Source organism: Colobus angolensis, unplaced genomic scaffold, assembly GCF_000951035.1.
Source record: "Colobus angolensis palliatus isolate OR3802 unplaced genomic scaffold, Cang.pa_1.0 Scaffold205, whole genome shotgun sequence".
Taxonomy (NCBI): domain Eukaryota; kingdom Metazoa; phylum Chordata; class Mammalia; order Primates; family Cercopithecidae; genus Colobus; species Colobus angolensis.
The window spans coordinates 3,952,402-3,963,168 of NW_012115211.1; positions in this window are offsets into that span (position 1 = coordinate 3,952,402).

Genomic DNA, 10,767 nt, shown 5'->3' on the forward strand with positions numbered 1-10,767 from the left:
TCCCACTTCAGCCTTCCGAATAGCTGAGACAACAGGCACGCACCGCCACTCCCAGCTGATGTGTTTGTGTGTGTGTGTATGTGTGTGTGTGTGTGTGTGTGCATAGATACAGGGTTTTGCCCGGTTGCTCAGGCTAGCCTCGAACTTCTGAACTCAAGCAATCCACCCGCCCCCCCCACCTCGTTGGCTTCCCTAAGTGCTGGGATTATAGGTGTGAGGTACCAGATCCAGCAATAGTTACTTTCAAGACTTTAAAAAGTGTTTTCAGGGATAAGTGAGTGACAGATATCATACATTGTATTACATGGCAAAGTTTACATTTTCAATAGTAAAATTATATTAATGAGGTTGTCAGGATCTGGATTCCTTAGGAAAAGCTGGCAGAACTTCCTGCCAGTTAAGGAGTGAACTTGGCTGGGCCCATCGGCTCACGCCTGTAATCCCAGCACTTTGGGAGGCCTGGGCGGGCAGATGACGAGATCAGCAGCTTGAAACCATCCTGGCTAACATGGAGAAACCCTGTCTCTACTAAAAATACAAAAAAAAAAAATTAGCCAAGCGTGGTGGCGGGCATCTGTAGTCCAGCTACTTGGGAGGCTGAGGCAGGAGAATGACGGGAACCCAGGAGGCAGAGTTTACAGTGAGCCAAGATCAACCCATTGCACTCCAGCCTGGGCGACAGAGCGAGACACAGTCTAAAAAAAAAGTGAACTTGACACCCAAACTGACAACAATTAAACATTGTTTCACTCAGACATGTTGCAACCTGTATTATGAATTTTGGAAAGTCTAAGTTACTTATGCTTATAAAATAAAATCCTTTGAACCAAATTTTTAAAAAATTTTATTTTATTGTGGTAAGAATACTTAACATAAACCGTACCACCTTAACAGATTTTTTTAATGTGCACTTTGGTATTGTTCTCTATAGGCACGATATTGCACAACAGATCTCTAGAATGTATTCATCTTGCATAACTGAAATTGTACACCTGTTGGTTAGCAACTCCCCTTACTCGCTCCCCAACATCCCTGGCAGACACCATTCTATTCTGTGCCTTCTATGAGTTTGACTATTCTGCATACTCATATTTTGAAGGGGTAGGATTATTTATTTAGAAGAGCGATTCATTTAGTTATTCATTTACACAATGCAGTAGTCCTTTTCATCATTTTACTTTATCCTCAGAATAACCCTGGAAGATGGGCATTATTTCAAAGGGTAAGTGACTGCCCCAGGCCATGGCCACATGAGTGGCAAAGGCCAGACTAGAGCCCGGGAAGTTCTGACTCAAAGGCAGAGGGGGCTTGTCCCTGCACTGCTGTTCCACTGGGAATGTAAAAGCAAAACATGGAACAGAGTTCCAGTGGCATTTCTTTCATCCAGATTATCTTATCAAAGAAAGCTTGGCTGCCTACCTGCTAGAATTTAAGAAAATGTGTGACCCTAAACAAGTCTCAACAAGAGTTGAGAATACTGCACAATTCTTAAGAGACTATTTACTTCCATATTGCAGCTACCCGGTACCAGGCAGTGTGATAGCTTGAACCCTATTGTGGTAGCTTTTCACAGAGGGTAAGGAATTTACTATACTTCTGTAGACATGGAAACTCTTTGAAATATTTGAGTGAGCAGTAATGTGATGAGGGTATTGCTTTTAGGAGTAATTCTAGCAACATGTGAAGGATGGTTAGACCAGAGGTAAGGGAGACCAGTTTGAAGCCAATTCAAGATGAAAAGGCAAAGAACATGAAAAATAACATCAAGAAACATGTGGTAACGAACTTGGTAAAATATTTTGTTTTAATAGTGACTCAATAAGTTTACATGAATTGAACATGGAGTTTTTAATTTTAATTTAAATTAGCAGAGCTCAAAAATAAGAATACCTAGAGCTAATGAGCACGTATTATAATAGAAAAAAGTCACACAGTCCTTCCAAGAAACAAATAGGACTTATCATATTGTCTGATCCAGAAATTCTGCCTTTGGAAATTAATTCAAAGGAATTCTTTGGAAGCCAGAAAGGAGGTTTTATGCACAATGATGTTCATTATGGTATTTTTTATGAGAGTGAAAAAATGGACAACACCTAGGTAATAATAGGGTATGTTTACTATGTCACCTCTATTTAAGGCATTATTATAAAGCTATTAAAATACATAATTATGAAGATGACTTTACTAAATAATAACTGAAAAATATTGCATACACAATATGATTACAACTATGCTTTAAAAATGAAATCTATGCTAGCGTAAAATATGAAGGATTCCCGTGAAAAGGTCAAAGGTGATTTCTGTTTGGTGATAAGATTAAAGTCAATACTTTATTCTTCTTTCTATGTCCCTATATAAAAATAAACTTTATTTAATACATAACTATTCATTTACAATTATAAATACGGTTTTTAAAATGTCTCTCCTAACTTTCCAAGCACCTGCTTTGCAAACTCAGATGTCCAAAGAAGCCAACTGGTTAGTCATGTCCAGCCATCAGCAGTACTTGGGAGAGGCCAGCAGCTACTTTCAGGTTTGGACATGCTAGCTTGTCCCACTGAGCTCTCTGAGTTTATTAATCCTCACTGCTGCAGGAAGAGGTTTGTGGTTATTGTTCTGTTTCTGACTTTCATTTGTATTTCCTCTACTCCTTGATGTTGGTCATGAGCCTCCACTTCGGATCTACTTAAGATATCATTAAACATTATTTAGTACTTCTTTGTCATCATTAAGGTAGACATTAAGCCAGTCAGGAATTCTTAACCACCCCAGGGGACCTCGGACATGATGCCAAGCAAGGACACAGGACCATCCATCATTTCACTTTGCTTTTCACCAAGGGCATTTTTAATACATGTGCTGATATTCATCTTCGTAGAATTTGAACTAATTTTAAAACTAAATTATCCAGATACACTAGGTGAGGCAATTATCTAAGGCCAGCCACTGAGTGCCACCATGGTCTTTTTTTCCCACATAATGGGTAATTCCCATTAGAAACCAGCAGTGGCTGCTGAGACCCATTCATTCACATGCTGTTTGATAGGTAGGAAGCCAATTCTATCAATGTTTTTTATTTTCCATCTTAATGTTTGTTTTATTTATTCATGATTTTTAAATTCAAGCATACCTTAGAATTTGCCATCCTTTGCTGTCTTGATTTTTAAACTTATGCTGTTTATTTGAAGGAGTGAAGATTTTTTTTTATTGCAGTCCTTTTTTTTATGAAGGTTTTTTTTTTCCTTGTGAACTACATATTTTACCAGAAATCAGTATGTAGACTTAGTGTAAAGGTCCCTGTTAATAGCTTGAGCTCCATCCCAGATTGTCTGAGCTTCTAATCTCATCAGATTGTCCTCTGGGAAACTGTGATTCTTTCTTTTTAGTGGAGAGTGCATTGACCAAAAAAGATCTCCATCCAACTCCAGATATCAAGCATAGCATTCATCGGGATGATAGTAAAGGCTAAAGACCATTAAGCAACAAAATGTGTTGAAAATGAAAAGAGCTTGGATTTTGTCATTTGATCTAAGTTCAAATCCCAGCTCCACAATTTAGTCTACTGCATGATTTTAACAGTCACTTAAGCTTCCCAAAGTTCAGTTCCTAGCTCTGTAAAATGCAGATAATAATACCTAACTTATAGAGCTATCATGAAGATTTACAAAATAATGTTTTGAAAGTCACAAAAACAAAATAACATGACATAATTTGGTCCCTCCATCTCAGGAAGATGTTTGCTATGCAACAGATGTTCCAACCTGGACTCCCACGGACAATTTCCATATTAGCTATGGCAACACCTTCCAACAGTTATGGCTCCAGAGTGTCACTCTCAACAGCAGTGACAATCCACAGAGGTGACTACACCCAGAAACAACCTTCAGCAGTGGCAATGCCAAACAACTATTGCCATTGAAGAGTCTGCATAGGGCCTCATCATCTACTCCCTGGGTTCCTTAGTCTCAGAGACCCCACTAAGTTCTGTCTCTCCAGAGCACAGAGTACACCACTGCTGTGTGCTACAGGATGCTACCAAGGACTCATTCCTCTTGGAGCTAATTCACTAGATTAGTCTTGATGCATCTCCAGTTCTCTCCCATGGTTCCCTGATGCCAATCCAAGTCTGTGACATAACCTCTCACTCCAAGTGGCCTCTCCAAGGTCCATTCACTCCTGCACTTAGGTAACCAGGGACTTGACCAGGACCTACAATCCCCTTTCTCATGTCCCTTCCACAAGGCACTATCTAATTGACTTACATGGTGCCTCAGAAATCACTCTGGATAGCCCCTCATTTCTCAAGGTATAGACACCTCTGATGGTGTCTTACCTGTGTACCATGATTTTACTTTCTATCATGATAATTAAATGCCGCTCTCCTTAAACTTATAAAAAAAATAGGTGAAATCAGGGACACATTGTTTTATTTTTCACTCCATGCCCTGAAGAATAGCAGGAAAGCACACACAGCCAGATTGGGTATTTAAATCTTTCTAGTAGCAAAAGTAAATAAATTTAAATGTTAAAAGCACTTATATGGGCCTAGGTATTTCCAGCTCATAGTTTTAAAAATGTATCTCATGTATTGGTCCCTTTGATCCTCATAAAATTCCTGTTAATCATTTCAGGCATTTTAATTTAATAAGTGAAAAAACTGAGGATTAGCAAATTAAAGTGATTTTCCTAGGGCCATCTAACCAGTGACAATCAGAATCAGCCTCTGGTTCTCATTCAGGTTTGACTCTGAGTCCACTGCTCTCCTCGATGCACTAATAGCCGTGAGAATGTTGAACTACCATCAAGAATGACCTTTGGTAAATGACAAATGTCATAAATTCTGATAAGTAAAAATCTTGCCCCTTTTTTCACAAAGGTTTGTGGACTGAGATGAGAAAAAGGAATAACCTCTCTCTTAACCAGTCTCCAGCAATCCCAGGCACAAATGGTAATCTATTCCCAAAGCAATTCTACAATGGCAGTGTCAAGGACTCACTCACACACTGACAAATAATAAGTACACCATCATCCTCAAGTTATTCCCTTAATGTTGTAAATACCCATTAGAAAAAGATTTGTCTGTTTCCTTTTAAAGGCTGATAAAAAAAGTTTCCAATTCTCAAAGATTCTTAAACTAGAACTACTAAAAATACTATTTTCAGAGCCCAAAATGAAGCTCTATGTGGTTGTTACCTCAAGTGGGCTCAGTAAATAATGCAGAAAGTAATTGTTAAGGCTAAAGCTATGAAGGATGTAAGATGTTGCCACAACCACAAGCTAGCAAGGTAACCCGAAACATCATATACACACACACACACACACATACACATATATATGTAGGAATGCACATATATATACATATATATGTAGGAATGCATATATATATAGTGCATATGTATGTGCGTGCATGCATATGTGTACACAGAGAAAGAGAAGAAGCAGCCTGTGTCAGTTTCCCATAGAGTGATTCTCCACAGGACCATGCAATGTGGACCTAATATCTACACACGCAGGAGTTTGCAACACACAACTAGAACCCCAAAATTATGAAACTCAGAGCTTACATAACAAACTACAGACACATCTTCCCAACTTCTCTTCTGGAGAGAGGGAGATTTTACATTTTGCTCTGGAATACACACAAATCCCCTCATGGGAGAAAGGGGAAATCCTTCAATCTGATACACAAGCAATGTCTCTAGAGAGATGAAAAGATGTTTTTAGACTTTCTTTATTACCCTTACAATGAGAACAAATGGCTCTGGAAGAGAGGCAACGTTCTCTTTTTATAGTGAGTCCATTTCCACTGCTCAGAAGGCCTGACCCATACAGGAACACCAAGAAAACAGGAAGAATTGTCTTCTAACACTAATTAGCCCAGCAAGGAATTATAAACCCAGGAAGCACATTTTCAGACCAGATGATATGAAAGAACATATACATCTTCTGTAGCCTAAAAAAATTAAAAATTAATATGAAGAATAAAAGGCCCTTGATTTGGGGATCTTCTGTCCCAAAGGAATCTCTGGGAGCAGAGGCAGCATTATGTTAGTGTGAGAGAAACACACACATCCACATCGATGAGAGAAAAAGGAGAAAAAGGAGGCAGCAGGGAACCCTCCCACCCCCCACCTTATACCCCTTAGGTGTCAGGGATATCCTTCACCTTACCTGATGGCTGAAATGAGGTAAACCAATGTGAAAGTGAACCCAACCAAGTTCAAGTAATTAGTCACATTGGTCCTCAAAGTGAAACCACCTTTGAGCACTCATTTCACACAGCCCAATTTCCCAGTAACCATGTCCATCCCCAGGGTCTTATGGTAAATAAACTATTTTAAAAGAAATATTCATATATCAAATATCTTATTTGTTATTCATAAAAAATCTTATGAAATTGGTGGAGTGGGAGCTATGATTATCCCTATTACATATAAAACAAAATGCGGCTCCAGAAAAGAAAACAACCAACAAGATTGCACATAGTTGATTAATGGCAGAAATAAGATTCAAGCCCACTTTCCATGTGCAGATTCTGTGAATTCACACTAACATAACACTGCCTTCTCATAACTGCACTAGGCTGACACAACTAGGAGACATTCAAATCTAATAAATAATGTCAGCTTTTTTCTTGCAACTTTCAAATCATTTAAATGACAAGTATGATAATTTTCAAGCCATTGATTTGTTTTATTGTCATTGCTATTATTTTAAGAGTATTTTTAAAAGTCATCCAATTGTTGTGGTATTGTAGGGCCTAAGCATTTTACCTTGATATATGAATGAAAGGGTTGAGTTACATTATCTCTTTCTTTCTTAATCATTAATTATTCAATTTTTAAAATTCCTGACATGGTTTAGGATAGACAGGATGGGAAAGAGACAGGAAAGGATTTGTGTTCTCTGAGCCTGTGGTCAGGTTGAAGTGCTGAAGCTTTGAACTCCAAGGGAAAGCGACTCAGAACTCTTGTAACAAATGCCAGTCACTCTCCACCCCTCAGTATAAAAGAACTTCTATGGATCAATTTGCTAAGTACATGCAAAATTTGAAGAGCTAAAAAAAAGTATTAAACCTGTTTTAAAAATCAGACATGGCCCCCCAGACCAGGTGAACAGTCCTTTGCCTGTGTTCCAGAAGTGAGAAACAGACCCATGGGCCATCCTGGTAGACATATCCCTAGGCCACCTAAGCAGCTGTGCACCCATATCCTTGGCCTGAGAACCAGCCCTGACAACTTGCCCTAGCAGGCACACCTCCAGGCTGACTTAGCAACTGTGCACCCATGCTCCCAGCCAGCAAAAGAGCCCCATGTCCCCAACTCGAGCAATCCAGACCCCATATTGGCCAATCCACCAACCCACACGTGCCCCAACCTAAGAAACACTTGGAAAACCCACCCCCGGCAAAGTCATGCCACCACAACCGCAATCTCAGCCTAGGTTACTGAGACGCTCACAAACATCACCAGCATGGATTATTGCTGAAGCAACTACACAGAGACTACACTGTTGTGCCCATCTACAACCAGAGCCAATGCACCCCATAAAACTAACACTCCAAGACCCATCTATATGAATGAGTATTTTCCTACAAAATCTACTCCATACAGTTGGAAAAGGCAACTGTTCCATCAGATTCATAGAAGTCAACAGAGGAACACATCAAACATGAAAAAGCAAGGAAACATGACACCTCCAAAGGAACATAATAATTCTCCAGTAGTAGACCCCAACCATAAGGAAATATACTAAATGCCAGGAAACATTTTCAAAATAATAATCTTAAGGACACTCAGGAAAATACTGAAGAATACAGATAGATAATTCAATGAAATAAGAAAAACAATCCATTATGTAAAAGAGAAATCCAAGAAATAAACAGACATGTTTTTAAATCAAAAATCCCAGAGCTGAAGAATTCAATAACTGAAATAAAAAATACTGTATTTTTTAGTCAACAATAGACTAGTATTTTTTACTCAACAATAGACTGTACTTTTTAGTCAGCAATAGACTAGACCAAGCAAAATAAAAGGCCTCTTAAAATAACACAGGTAGAAAATAACAACAACAACAAAAAGAATAAAAAAGAAAAGAAAGCTTACAGGAGTTACGGGACACCATTAAGTGAAAAAATATTTGCATTACAGATGTTCCAGAAAGAGAAGAAAAGGGGAAAGCTGCAGAAAATATATTTAATGAAATGACAGCTAACAACATTCTAAGTCTTGGGAGAGAGATGGACATCCAGATCTAGAAAGCTCAAAGAACTCAAAAAAGATTTAACCCAAACACCTGTTCTCCAAGGCACATGATAGTCAAATTGTCAAAAATTAAAGACAAAGCATTCTAAAAACAGCAAGTGTCAAGTTACATATAGGGAAATCCATAGTAGACTAACTGAATTTCTCAGTAGAAATCTTACAAGCCAAAAGATAATGGAATGATATATTAAATGTGCTGAAAGAAAAAAAAAAAACCTGTCAACCAAGAATATTACCAGCAAAACTACCCTTCAGAAATGAAGGAGCAGTAAAATATTTCACAGACAAGCAAAAAGTATGTTTTTTTTTTTTTTGAGATGGAGCCTTGCTCTGTTGCCCAGGCTGGAGTACAATGGTGTGATCTCAGCCCACCGCAACTTCCACCTCCTAGGTTCAAGTGATTCTCCCACCTCAGCCACGCAAGTAGCTGTGATTACTGGCACCCGCCATCATGCCTGGCTATTTTTGTGTTTTTTTGCAGAGATGGGGTTTCACCATGTTGGCCAGGTTGGTCTTGAACCCCTGACCTCAGGTGATCCACCGACCTTGGCCTCCCAAAGTGCTGGGATTACAGGCAGAGCCACCACACCTGGCCAGACTAAGGAAATTTATCACAAGTAGTCTGGCTTTACAAGAAATGCTCAAAGGACTCTTATATATGGAAATAAAAAGATGATAACCACCATTAGGAAAACAAGTAAACTATAAAACTCACTGGTATGTCCAATAAACAAAAATTAAAGATAAATGAATCAAAACATTACTACAGAAAACCACCCAACCACAAAAATAAACAATAATAGAAGAAATAAAGGAAAGAGAATATATAAAACCATCAGATACAATCAATACAATCACAGGAGTAAATCCTCCCTTAATAATAATAACTTCGAATGTAAAAGATTAAAATTTGTTTAAAAGATATAGACAACTGGGACTGGGCATGGTGGCTCATGACTGTAATCCCAACACTTTGGAAGGCCAAGGCAGGGTATCATTTGAGGTCAGGAGTTCAAGACCAGTCTAGCCAACATGATGGACCCTGTCTCTACTAAAAAACAAAAAATAAAATAATTAGCTGGATGTGGTGGCGCACATCTGTAATCCCAGCTACTCAGGAGGCTGAGGCAGGAGAATTGCTTGAACCTGGAAGATGGAGGCTGCAGTGAGCTGAGATCACACCACTGTGCACCCTGCCTGGGTGACAAAGCCAGACTCTGTCTCAAAAATTAATTAATTAATTAAATAAAATAAAAATAAAAGATATAGACAACTGCATGAATAAAAATTCAAAACTCAACTATATGCTGTCTATAGGAAAGTTGCTTCCCCTGTGAAGACACACATCAGCTGAAAATGAAGGGATATAAAAAGATATTCCATGCAAAAGGAAACGAAAAGCAGACAAAAGTAGCTATACTTAAGTCAGACAAAACAGACTTCAAGTCAAAAAATAAAAGGAGACAAAGAATGACATTATATAGGAATAGAGGGATCAATTCAGCGAGAGAATATAATAATTGTAAATATATATCCACCCAACACTGAACCGCACAGATATATAAATCAAATATTATTACATCTAAAAGGAGAGATAAACACTTGTGAAATAATATTTGGGGATTTCTCATTCTCAGGATTGAACATATTACCTGGACAGAAAATCAACAAAGAAACATCAGATTTATACTGCACCACATACCAAATGGAACTAACAGACACTTGCAGAATATTGCACCCATCAACTGTATAATACACATTCTTTTCAGATTCTTCAGAATAAAACATATTTTAGGACACAAAACAAGTCTCAAAAGGTTTTTTAAATCAAAATTGTATCAAATACCTTATCTAAACACAATGGGATAAAATTAGAAATCAATAACAAGAGGAACCTTGGAAACTACGCAAACACATGGAAATTGAACATGTTCCTGACTGACCAATGGGTAAAGGAAGAAATTTAATATGAAAACTTAAAATTCCTTGAAACAAATGAAAATAGAAATACATCATACAAAAACCTATGGGACACAGCAAAAGCAGTATTAAGAGGTAAGTTTATAACAATAAATGCCTATATCATAAAAACTATATACAAAACTAGAAATATTTTAAATAAACAACTTAATGATACATCTGAAGGAACCAGAGAAGCGAGAACAAACCAAACTCAAAATTAGTAGAAGGAAAGAGATAACAAAGGTCAGAGCAGAAATAAATAAAATTGAGACCAGAAAATATAGAAGATCAATGAAACAAAAAGTTGATTTTTTGAAAAGATAAATAAAATTGACAAAACATTAGCTAAACTAAGAAAAAGTAGAGAATATCCAAATAATAAAATCAGAAGCCAAAAAGGAGACATTACAATTGATACCACAGAAGTACAAAGGACATTAGAGACTACGATGAGCCAATATATACCAATAAATTTGAAAATCTAAAGCAAATGAATAAATTTCTAAATACATATATTCTACCAAGATTAAACCAAGAA